The 13,399-nt window shown below is 40.1% G+C and overlaps 1 protein-coding gene across 1 annotated transcript in view; it reads left to right on the top strand.

Moving 5' to 3' along the window:
- Nucleotides 1-2,192: 2,192 nt before the first annotated feature.
- The window catches only part of SLC3A1 (solute carrier family 3 member 1), a gene marked incomplete at its 3' end in the record, with an annotated part of 45,212 nt that continues 34,005 nt past the window's right edge, over nt 2,193-13,399 (top strand). The window contains exons 1-2 of the mRNA XM_081254964.1: nt 2,193-2,263; nt 11,241-11,317. The remainder of the gene's footprint in view (nt 2,264-11,240; nt 11,318-13,399) is intronic.

Raw genomic sequence — 13,399 nt, 5'->3', positions numbered from 1 at the left:
CGGGCTTCAGTAGTTATGGCACACATGCCCAGTAGTTGTGGCGCAGTCTCTAGAGCTCAGTAGTTGTGGCGCACGGGCTTTGTTGCTCCGTGGCATGTGGGATCTTCCCAGACCAGGGCTCGAACCTGTGTCCCCTGCATTGGCAGGTAGATACTTAACCACTGCGCCACCAGGGAAGCCCAGAGTGATAACTTTTTAAAAATAATAATCCCTTAACATATTTAGTTATTGCTCTTTAATCTGTAGGTCTAGGTTAACACACTTTGTCTGTAAAGGGCCAGAGAGTAAATATTTTAGGCTTGGAGGACCAAATGGTCTCTATCTTTCAACTCTTCTATTGTGACAAGCAGCCACAGATATAAACAAGCGCAAGTGGATGTATTCAAATAAAACTTCATTTACAGAAACATGTATTGGGCTGGATTTGACCTGGGACAAAAGTTTGCTGACCCTGGTTGGAAGTTATAAACACCCCCGAAAGCAAATCCACTACTTGTTGTGACAAAGGGTTTGTAGACTCAAATAACATAGGTACTTCTATGAAGAGAACTAGTAATGGTAACCATGGGGTTCAGGACATGTTGCCCCCAAATATGGCACCTTGGCATATTGAACATTTTAAGCTGAAGGAATTTGAGAAATGGCACATGCAGGAAGGATGTTCTGATCTTCCCTGAAGCAGGTCATAAAACCCTCTTGTGAGAGATTTATGCCCTCCCCATACCAGGAGGAAAGGAGCATCTTTATCTCTGAAGACAAAGGGACACAGAGAGGACTCTGAATAAATATTAGCCTTGCTAAGTTTCTCCAGTTTCCTACACTTACCTCATACCCTTTGTCCTATTATATCTTTCCATTCTTCAGCAAACTTAGCATAAAAACCCGTTTCTTCAGGTTCTCATTCCCTTATGAAGGCCCTTGTGATAAAACTTACATTATATGAATTTGTATGCTTTTTTCTTATTAATATGCCTTTTGTTACAGGAGTCTCAGTCGAGAACTTAAAAGGGTAGAGGAGAAAGATATTATTCCTCCCCTACAATAATAAAGTGTTCATTAGGAAGGCTCCATATCAGAAAATCAGGGTATGCATATTCTTTGACTCTGTGTGATTAACTGTGTACAAAAATCTCTCATTCCTAGAAAATATAAAGATATTTGTCCAAGATAGCTAACAAAATATTTCATGTATTCGATTATGACTTTGCTTGGTAAAGTTTGCCTTAGGTACAAGTGTAAATTTCAGAGAGTAGGTTTTACTTCTATTTTGTTTCCCCTTCTATAAGATTATACTTTTTTATATTTAGCGAGTAACCAAAGATGACTACTACTCTTGTTAAAATAGTCCAACAAATTCAAATTTTGTTGAAAATGAAGAAAAATCATATGATCATCTCAATAGGTACAGAAAAAGTTTTTGTAAAAACTCAAGATCGATTTATGATAAAAACTCTTAACAAAGTGGGTATAGAGGAAATGTACCTCAACATAATAAAGACCATATATGACAAGCCCATAGTGAACATCATACTCAAATTTTCAAATTCACTTCTGTTGAAGATTTAGTTCCACAATTTTTCATTCTTGGTTATAAGGAATAGATAAGGACATGACTAACATCAGTGACTAGAACCTGTACAACTTGTGGTGCTCCCTATATTGAGATCATTTCCCCCGATTTAAAGCTGAGTTACTAATTAAGGATTAACAAATGATCAATTATGATTCAAGTAAAAGTACTGTAATTAAGTAGAACTTGGAAGAACTAAGAGTCCTTGTCCTCATGGTCATATTCAAATTAAATAAATATATTTTTAAAGTAGAAAGAGAGGAAATAGAAGCAAGAAGTATATGGTGGTAGATATTATGATCTGCCACTTCTTGTCAGTTTTTACTATGAAAGAGAAAGAATATTTATTAGTTTTAGTACTAATATTTTAGAACTAATATTTATTAAAACTAATATTTCTTATTTAGTGAGAGAACTTTCCAGTTGCCTCTTGGGATAACTGAGGATGGAGGAATTACCTTTAAGCAGATCATTCTTCTTTTGTGAAGAATAATTTGAGAGGTTCCCTTTAGTTCTGTAAATGTAGTGAGTGGACCCCATTGTCCTGATACTTAATACTTGATAGTAATTGTTATTATTATAATTATAATGTTAACAGTAGCAACTTTTATCAACGACAGAGGCCTTGCTCTGCAAAGCTCTTTTCTGTGGAGGAACCTAACCAACCTTTACAGGAGGAGCCTATTACCACTGGTAGGTAATTTGTATATGATATTTAATTAAATTTAAATCGTTTAAATTTAATTAAAATTTAAAATTTACGTGTATTTTATTTAATCTTCATAACAACACTATGAAGTAAGTGTAGCTGATGAAAAAGCTGAGATTCATCTAAAGAGGCTGAATGAATTACCCAAGACCACAAAGCTTAGAACCGGCTGATCTGGGATTCAAACTCATGTCTATTTGGCCCAAGACTTCCCCATTTCACCATGCTAGTGAAGATAAGTTACCATGAAATTGTAACTCCACCCACAAGAAGAGAGGAGAGCACTTTACTGAATTTATTGATGAGTTCTAGTAGTTTTTTTGTGGCATCTTTAGGATTTTCTATGTCATGTGCAATGACCGTTTTACTTCTCCCCTTCCAATTTGGATTCCTTTTTCTTTTCTGATTGCTATGGCTAGGACTTCCAATACTATGTTGAATAAAACGTGGCAAGAGTGGGCATCCTTCTCTTGTTCCTGATCTTAGAGCAAATGCTTTCAGTTTTTCACTGTTGAGTATGATGTTCACTATGGGCTTGTCATATATGGTCTTTATTATGTTGAGGTACATTTCCTCTATACCCACTTTGTTAAGAGTTTTTATCATAAATCGATCTTGAGTTTTTACAAAAACTTTTTCTGTACCTATTGAGATGATCATATGATTTTTCTTCATTTTGTTAATATGATGTATCATTTGATTTGTGAATACTGAACCATCTTTGCATCCTTGGAATAAATCCCACTTGATCATGGTATATGATCTTTTTAATATACTATTGAATTCATTTTGATGAGGATTTTTACATCTGCGTTCATCAGTGATATTGGCCTTTAATTTGTGTTTGTGTGTGATATCTTTACCTGGTTTTGGTATTAGGATGATGCTGGCCTCATAGAATGATTTCAGAAGCATTCCTTCCTCTGCTTTGGAATAGTTTGAGAAAAATAGGTGTTAACTATTCTCTAAATGTTTGGTAGAATATTCCTCTGTTGCCTCATTTTGCCTAATTCACTGTTTTTATTTCTGTTTATTTGGTAGGTTGGTTACATTTTCCAGTCTTGGAGAAGTGGCCTTATGTAGGAAACGTCCTGTGGGGTTCAGCAGCACACTCCCTTGTGGTCACCAGAGCTATATGCTCTAGGAGTTCCCTCTATGTGAGCTGCTTGAGTCCTTCTGTTGTGTCAGAGGATACTGTGGGTGTGCTGGTAGGTGTGGTTGGCCTCTGGTCTGGTTGGTGGTCAGGCCCTGCCTAGTGCAGAGGCTGCCAGGCTCTGGTGGGCAGGATTGGGTCCTGGCATGACTGGCTGCATGGCCAAGGGAGTCCTGGTCTTGGTGCCAGCCCACTGGTGGAGCAGGACCATGTCACAAGGACCATGTCACAAGGCAGCTGGCTACAGAGCTCGTGGGAGGGACAGGGGTGCTGGGGCTAGTGCTGGCTCACTGGTTGGCAAGCTGGATCCCAGGTTGGCTGGATGTAGGGTCGGGGGTCCTGGAGCTAGTGTCAGCCTGCTGGTGGGTGAGGCTGGTTCCTGACAATGCTGGCTGTGGGATCCATGGTGTCCTGGGGCTGGTATTGGCCTGCTGAGTAGGTGGGCCAGGTCTTGACATAGCTGGCTCTGGGGCCACTGTGGCCCCAGGGCTCATGTCACCCCGCTGGTGGGTGAGGCTGGTCCCAGGGCTAGTGCTGGCCCACTGGTGAGTGGGGACAGGTCCTGGGCCCTCTGATGGGCAAGGCCAGGTCTCAGGGAGACTGCAGATTCAGAGGGCTCTCAGCAGCCAGCCTGCTGGTGGGTATGGCTGTGTCCCACCCCGCTAGATGCCTGGCCTGGGGTGTCCTAGTACTAGTGCCAAATGGCTGGTGGGCGAGACCAGGTCCCAGCGCTCATCAGCTAGAGGGAGGATTCCAAAATGGCACTTGCCAGTACAGTGTCCTCATGTTGGGATGAGATCACAGAAATGGCTGCTGCTAGCATCTATGTCCCCAGGGTGAGTCCCAGTTGTCTCTTGCCTCTCCAGGAGGCTCGCCAAGATCCACAAGTGGGTCCAACTCAGGCTCCTTTCAAATTACTACTTCTGCCCTGAGTCCTTGAGTATGTGAGGTTCCGTGTGTGCCTTTTAAGAGTGGAGACTCTATTTCCCACAGCCCTCTGGCTCTCCCAAAAGTAATCCCTGCTGGCCTTCAAAGCCAAAAATTCTGGGGGCTCGTCTTCCTGGTGCAGGAACCCCAGGCTGGGGAGCCCAATGTGGGACTCAGACCTCTTACTCCTTGGAGAGAACCTGTACAATTGTAATTATCCTCCCGTTTGTGGGTTGCCTACCCTGGCGTGTGGGTCTTGACTATGTCGTGTCTCTGCCTCTCCTATCTGTCTCATTGTGGTTCTTTCTTTATATCTTTAGTTGTAGATCTTTTCTGCTATTCTTTGTGTGGTTCTCATCCGTAGTTGCTCTGCAAATAGTTGTGATTTTGGTGTGCCAAATTTACGTGGGAGGAGGTGAGCTCAGGGTCTTCCTACTCCACCATCTTGGCCTGAATCCTAGATTATTTGTTAATATCTTTATTGAGCAAAATAAAATGCTGGTACCATATTTTGATTTCCAATTTTTTTTTTTTTTTTTTTTTTTTTTTTTTTTTTTGCGGTACGCGGGCCTCTCACTGTTGTGGCCTCTCCCGTTGCAGAGCACAGGCTCCGGACGCACAGGCTCAGCGGCCATGGCTCACGGGCCCAGCCGCTCCGCGGCATGTGGGATCCTCCCAGATCGGGGCACGAACCCGTGTCCCCTGCATCGGCAGGCGGACTCTCAACCACTGCGCCACCAGGGAGGCCCCCAATTTTTTTTTTTTTTGGAATTTTCCTTGCCTATAAAATCCCAAAGTTTGGGCATCATTGTTCTAATTACACACAAACTAGCAGATGGAATATTTATTGTTTAGGACACAGATTATTTTTTTCAGGGCTTCCCTGGTAGCACAGGGGTTAAGAATCCGCCTGCCAAGGCAGGAGACACGGGTTCGAGCCGTGGTCTGGGAAGATCCCACATGCCGTGGAGCAACTAAGCCTGTGCGCCACAACTACTGAGCCTGAGCTCTAGAGCCCATGAGCCACAACTACTGAGCCCACGTGCCACAACTACTGAAGCCCGCGTGCTTAGAGCCCAAGCTCTGAAACAAGAGAAGCCACTCCAATGAGAAGCCCGCACACCACAATGAAGAGCAGCCCCTGATCGCCAAAACTAGAGAGAGCCCACACGTGGCTACGAAGACCCAACAATGAAGACCCAACGCAATCAAAAATAAATTTATTAAAAAAAATTTTTTTTTCAGTTTAAATTACTCTGGTGTATAGATAAAGCCTGGTGTAGAGAGAAAGCTAAAACTTCAGAAAGAGCAAAGACAAAGTATTATTTAGTCACACAGGCGGTACTTTAAAGAGACTAAGGGTGTGTGGTATAGATCTTCTCAGACATGGATTTGAAGTAATTGCCCACATATGAAATTTAGGAAATTTTACATATTAATACAGATTTCCAGCTTCTCTATGAAAAATAGATCTGTCAATCTTAGTTCTTCATTGTTGTTGGAGCTGAGTGACTGCTGTCCCTCAGGCAGGGCATTAGTCTCCTGGTTTGCCACCATCCCCCATCCCTACCACTTTATTTTAGTTATTTATTTTTTTAATTGAAGTATAGTTGATTTACAATGTGTTAATTACTGCTGTACAGCAAAGTGATTCAGTTCCACACATATATACACATTCTTTTTTAAATATTCTTTTCCATTATGGTTAATCATAGGGTTTTTTTTTTGTTTGTTTGTTTTTTGTATGCGGGCCTCTCACTGCTGTGGCCTCTCCCGTGGCGGAGCACAGGCTCCGGACGCACAGGCTCAGCGGCCATGGCTCACGGGCCCAGCCGCTCCACGGCACGTGGGATCTTCCCAGACTGGGGCACGAACCCCTGTCCCCTGCATCGGCAGGCAGACTCTCAACCACTGCGCCACTAGGGAAGCCCAATCATAGGGTATTGAATGTAGTTCTCTGTGCTAGACAGTAGCATCCCCACCACTTTCCATTGCGTCCCACCCTGCCTGCTTCACTCATTTATATGCACCATTGCAACCTCATGCAAGTGTGATCCAGGCACCCCACCACTGGCATCACCTGGGAGGTGGTTAGAAATGCAGACTCTCAGGCTTCACCCAAAATCTATTGAATCAGAATCTGCATTTTCACAAGATCTCTAGGAGATTTGTATGCAGATTAAAGTTTGAGAAGCTTTGCTGGAGTTGATCTCCAAAGTCTTTGCCTCAACAAAATTCTGAATGTTGACTCTGGGCCAAACCTTGAACTATTCACTTTGGTAAGAAGTAAAACTCTCAGTCGTTTAGGGTGGGAAAATGCAAAAAAAGTCATATTAAAGTAACTGTCATTATAAGGACGGATATACAAGTGAATAACAGACAGGAATTCTGGGAAGGCTAGATCAGTGTCCACTGGAGTGATATTGGTAGTAGGAGAAAGGCGGACGGAGCAGGGCCTATAAGAGAGGCAGGAACAAATGTCCTGAACTAGGTCTTCCTAGTCTCTAGTGAGGGGACAGTGAGCAGAGGGCCTGATTTGGAAAAATTAAGAGAGAAATAAGGCTAGAAATGTAGTATGTGTGTAGATTGTAGCTTAGACTTCTCGGCTAAGATATTTGGAGTTTGTTCTCTTTATAATGAGAAACCACTAACAGCTTTCAAGTTGCAGTATGAGTGTTTAGAGAAGATTAATGGTCTGACAGATTGTGCAGTGTAAGTGGGCTTCATTTTAAAGAGACGCATTCATGGACTTCCCTGGTGATGCAGTGGTTAAGAATCCGCCTGCCAATGCAGGGGACACGGGTTCAATCCCTGGTCTGGGAAGATCCCATATGCCGTGGAGCAACTAAGCCTGTGCGCTTCAACTATTGAGCCTGCTCTCTAGAGCCCACGAGCCACAACTTCTGAGCCCATGTGCCGCAACTACTGAAGCCTGTGTGCCTAGAGCCCATGCCCTGCAACAAGAGAAGCCACTGCAATGAGAAGCCCATGCACCACAATGAAGAATAGCCCCTGCTCGCCGCAACTAGAGGAAGCCCGTGCACAGCAAGGAAGACGCAATGCAGCCATAAATAAATAAATAAACAAAACAAAACAAAAAAAACACTGTTACAACTCAACAGCAAATAATCAAATAAGCTGATTTTTAAAATGAGCAAAGGACTTGAATAGACATTTCTCCAAAGATGATATGCAAATGGCTAACAAGCACATAAAAGATGCTCAATATCACGCATCATCAGGGAAATGTAAATCAAAACCACAGTGATGTACAGCTTCACACTCATGAGGATGGCCACTTTCAAAAACCAAACCAAACCAAAACAAAACAATGAGTGGGGACTTCCCTGGTGGCGCAGTGGTTAAGAATCTGCCTGCCAATTCAGGGGACACGGGTTCGAGCCCTCGTCCGGGAAGATCCCACATGCTGTGGAGCGACTAAGCCCATGCGCCACAACTACTGAGCATGCGCTCCAGAGCCCACATTGCCACAACTACTGAAGCCTATGCGCCTAGAGCCTGTGCTCCACAACAAGAGAAGCCACCACAATAAGAAGCCCTTGCACCGCAACAAAGAGTAGCTCCCACTCACCACAACTAGAGAAAGCCCACGAGCAGCAACAAAGACCCAATGCAGCCAAAAATAAATAAATTTTTTTAAAAAAAGTGTTGTGAAGGTACATGATGGATTAATTGCAGTAAAAGCCCAATTAATGGCTTCCCTGTATGTCCTTTGCCCTGTAACTTCTCACATGGGCTCTGGCCTTGGTACATTAAGTACAGTCAAAAAGATGTTATGTGACTTCTGAGGCTAGGTCACAAAAAGGATACAGTTTCCGCCGTGCTTTCTCTCTTCATCTGGGACACTCACATTTGGGACCATGCCAGAATGCTATGAGGAAGCCCAAAGTAGCCAATGTGGAGAGACAGCATGGAGAGACCGATGGGGAGAGAACTGAGACCCCCTAGCTGACCCCCTAGCCAGCATCAACTTCACCAGAAAGATAATAGGTGGCAAAAAAGCACTGAAAAGATACTCAACATCATTATTCAAAAGGGATGTGCAAATTAAAACTGCAATGAAGTACCACTACTTACATACTAGAATCACGAAAAACAGACTGAAGATAGCAAGTGCTGGCAAGGATGTGAAAGAACTAGAACCTCAGACGCTGCTGAATGTAACCTAAGCTGGTGCAAAGCACTTTCTGAAATAGTTCGGCAGTTTCTTACAAGGTTAAACATACACAATGTACACCTTCCATATGATCCAGCCATCTGCTCCTAGGTGTTTACCCAAGAGAAAAGAAAACTATATCATTACAAAAATTTGTACATGATTGTTCACAGCAGTTTTATTTATAACAGTACAAAACTGGGAAAAAAATACATGTTCAGTTATCAACAGTGGTGTATATTCATAGAGTGGAATACTACTCCATGATAGAAAGGAATTAACTAAACACTGGGATACCACTCTAATCATATTAGAATGGCTTATATCCAAAATACCAACAACTCTAAACATTAGCAAGGATGTGGAGCAACAAGGAACTCTCATTCATTGCTGGTGGGAATGCAAATTGGTACAGCCTTCCAAAATAGAAGACAGTCTGGCAGTGTTTTGCAAAGCAAAATAGAGTCTTACCACAAAATCCAGCCATCACACTCCTTGGTATTTACCAAAAGGAGTTGAATACTTATGTCCACGCAAAAACCTGCATGTGATGGTTTACAGTAGCCTTATAATTGCCCAAACTTGGAAGCAACTAAGATGTCTTTCAGTAGATAAATGGATAAACTCTGGTACATCCAGACAATAGAACATTATTTGGTACTGAAAAGATCTATTAAGCCACAAAAAGACATAAGGGAAACTTAAATGCATATTACTAAATGAAAGAAGCCAGTCTGAAAAGGCTTATACTGTATTATTCCAGCTATATGACATTCTGGAAAAGGCAAAGCTATAGAGACAGTAAAAAGATCAGTGGTTGCCAGGGGTTCAGGGGGATGGAGGGATGAATATGTGAAGCACAAGGTATTTTCGAGAAAGTGAAACAATTCCATTATGACACTATAAAGGTGGATACATGACTGTGCATTTGTCAAAACCCTTAGAATTGTACAACGCAAAAAGTGAACCTTAATGTAAACCAGGGACTATAGTTAATAATGTATCAATATTGGTTCATCAATTGTACATCAAAGGTACCACGCTAATGCAAGATCCTAATAATAAGGGAAAGTGCAGACGTAGAAGAGAAGAGGGGGGTATATGGAAACTCTGTAGTTTCTGTTCAATTTTTCTGTAAAACTACAGCTTCCTCTAAAAAAAGGTGTCAGTTAATAAAAATGAATTGAAATATTGATACACACAAGTTGGATAAATGTCCAAATAATTATGCTGAGTAAAAGAAACCAGACAAAAATTACATACTGTATGGATGATTCAGTTTATATAAAAATCCAGAAAATGCAAACTAATCTATAGTGATAGAAAGCAGATCAGTGGTTGCCTAGGGACAGGCATAGGCTGTGGCGGTTGAGGGTGAGGTGCAGGGAGGGGTAGGAGGGAGGGACTACGAAGGGGCAAGAAGACACTTTTGCAGGTGATGGACATGTTCATTATTTTGATTGTGGTGATGGTTTCATGGGTATATACACATGTTAAAACATCAAATCATATACCTTAGAGTGCAGTTTATTGTATGTCAATTATCCCTCAATCAGTCTGTTTTTTAAAGGTCAAAGCCAAAAAGTAACCCAACCATTTACTAATTTTCATGACACTACAGTTGTTCATAGGCCAGTTTGAACACTGATCCTGGCTGGGCTACTCAAGCATCTGTGGTCAAATGGCTGGCTGCCTGGGAACTGGCTAATCTAGAGGACCCTCGATGGGAAGGTTCCAGAGTCCTTCCCATATTTCCCACATCCTGCAGCAGATCAGCCTGGACCTAATCTCCCGGTGATGGCAGTGGTCTAGAAGAGGAGCACTTTTTAAAGCCTCTTTTTGTGGCAAGTTTCTTTTTGTGCCATTGGCCAAAGCAAGTCATACGTCTAAGTCCAGACTCTGTGGGTCAAGGGACTAAGGAATGATGGGGCAAAAGGCCATTAAGGGACACAGGGATGCCATTAATTAGCTACTAATACAATTAATCTATCATGTACCTTAATGTTTTAATTTGTATTTCTTTAATTCCATCAGAAAGGTTCTTTTATTCAGTAACTTTTATGTGATGTTAATTTCTTATATATAATTTGCCATCCTTTTTAATCTTATTGAATGTAATTTAGCTATTGATTTTAAATATTTGCATTCATTCTTTATATGTAGAAATAGTAAGGTTTTGTCCTGACATCTGTCACATTTTCAAGTTCTGTTAACATTTCTTTTGCTCTTTGTTTTGTTATACTTTGTTATAAAAATGTTTTAAAATAGTTTAACTTCCAGCAAAAACATGTTTAGATATTTTCCTTTGATTTCAATGGTTATATAAATTGAACTTCCTTCTCTAGCTGGGACAAATCTATTTTAGTGTTTCCTTCTACTTAAAACTGTTTTACAGCTGAGGTAACAGAGGCTCAGAGAAAATTTTGTCCAAGATCAAACAGAGAGCAAGTAGTGGAGGCAAGCTTGAATCTCACTTCCTCTGACTTAAAATTTCACTCATGAAACTGTGTCAAGGTAAGAACATTTGGCTAAGTGACAAAAATCTACATTTTTGTGCAGAATGTACTTTCCATTTTTCTCTTTTCCCCCCTCCCCCCTCCACCTCTTCCTTCTCCTCCCCCTGCTCCCCCTCCTCCCCCCTTTTTTCATCCCCCCCTTTTTCTTCAGCATAGTAACTACTCTTATTCATTTAATAATCTACCAGGCACTGAACTGGATGCTGGGAACTTAAAGATGACTATGCAGCAGATCCTACCCTTAGATCACAGAGGCTCTAAACAGGTAAATGCAATATGGAAAATTTTTCTATTTTAAATGTTTACTAATCTGACAGGTTATATACTGTAAGTTATTTTGGTGGGTTTGCTGCTGAGTGGAAGTCTTTATGAGTGAATGGCTTTAAAATTCACTTAATGAATCCTAGTACATATATATTTTAAAATACATATATATAATATAAAAATACATTTTTTTCATTGATTGCTGCTTTCTATATGTTTGTTTCTGTTTAATTGCAGGATGCTTCTGGGTCCTGTGATATCCTCCATTGTTGTGTTATCTGCTTTCTAGATAGTTCATTCTTCTTTGCTTTATTATTGTGATTGTGTAACTCGCCTGGGATTTGAATTTACTGAGAGAGATTACCTTCATTATCTCTGATTCTTTGTTTTGATTATCAGAGTTATCTTAAAGCTTCCTTAGTGTTCTTATTCCTTATTCATGTTTAGAAGTTTTAACAGTCAGTGTGTTTGGCTTTCTACAATCAATATTTCCTTGTAAGTCACCTTGAAAGTAAGTAATACTGATACTTTGTATTTGCTGGGAATTCTTAACTTTGTGGCTATCTTTTCCAAATTGCCGGCCAACTTCCTCTTCTCTCCAGTGTTTCCATACTTGTTCATTGAATCCATGTTTTCTTTCTGCTTTTTGAAGTTTGCTTTTTTTTCTCTCTCTCTCTTTAGTTTAAATCTTGAGTATGGGATGTTTATGAATTTTGGATGGCTGATGTTAGGAGGAGTCATCTTAAACTGAACTCTAGCACCTGACTGGAAGTTCTAGGGAGACTCCAAACTCAGAGTTTCCTAACTTACTTTTTTTCTAATGGAAGAGTAATACATATTCATTACAGAAAAATTAGAAAAATCGGAAGAAGTTTAAAGAACAAAATGGGTATCACGCATAATCTTAGAACCCAGAGATAAACACTGTAAACACTTTTTCTAATAGGACAAATTACATGAAAAAATTTTTTTTTACATAATTAGGACAACTACTTTATAGCCTGCATTTTCCCCACTCAATGCAATAATGTGGGATTTCTTCCGTGTCATTAAAAATCTTCGAAAATATGCTCAATGACTAATATTCTATAACATGGATGTACAATAATTTATTTAGCTAGTTTTGTGTCATTGAACATTTTGGTTGTTTCCAATATTTGTTGTAATAAATAACACTGTAATTAATAAGCCTGTTATTCATAAACTTTTGTCCCCGTCCTGAATTATTTCCTTAAGATAGAGTTTTGGAAGTGGAATTTCTGAGTCAAAGGATATGAACATTTTCTCCCCTCTTTTTATTATGAAAGTTATATATGCTAAGGACAGATAACTCAGGGTAAAGTATAAGTCCAAGTATAGGTACAAGAAAAGCATTAATTCCAAGGATTCTCATCCTCATTCTCTTATTCTCAGCCTCCAGGCAACCACTAGCTGAAATTCAACATGCATGCACAAATGTGTGTGCTATTTTTTCCCACATGATTCTGATCATATTACTTCCTCTCCTTATCCAATTGTCCAACATCACTTACTAAATAATCTTTCTTTTCCTCACTGACTTCCTCACTTTTCATATTCTAAATTCCCTTCTGTATAGGGAGTAGGGGTCCATTTTTGATGACTCCAATCTGTTCAGTTGATCTTTTGACTTATACTTCTTCAGTAACAACTCTTCATTTTTCTAGAGTTTTTATTTTAAAATCCAGTAGAGCTAGCCCCATTTATTTATTTTTAGCCTCTGAAAATGTTAAAACTCATGATACACATTGCCAGATTACTTTCCAGAATTATTATGCCAATTTCCACTGGATCCTCGTCAGTACTATAATCTTTTAGAAATTCTTTGCCATTGTGATTGAAAATGCTCATTTATTTCTCTAATGTTAGTGAGTTGATTTGTGTTAAATATGTTTACATTCTTTTTTCAAGTTTCCTACTGACATTTTAAAACTGATATTATGAAATTTCATATATGTAAAAATATTTCTAACAATATATATATATCTTTAATGTTAAAAACATAAGTTCTTTGGTGTATTTATTACCAATGCATTTCCCAATTTGTCATAAGCTCTTCAATTAG

Source organism: Mesoplodon bidens (assembly GCF_964165515.1).
Source record: "Mesoplodon bidens genome assembly, chromosome: 14".
NCBI classification, from domain to species: domain Eukaryota; kingdom Metazoa; phylum Chordata; class Mammalia; order Artiodactyla; family Ziphiidae; genus Mesoplodon; species Mesoplodon bidens.
Note: the sequence above shows the minus strand (reverse complement) of the source record. Positions and strands in the feature narration are given on the sequence as shown.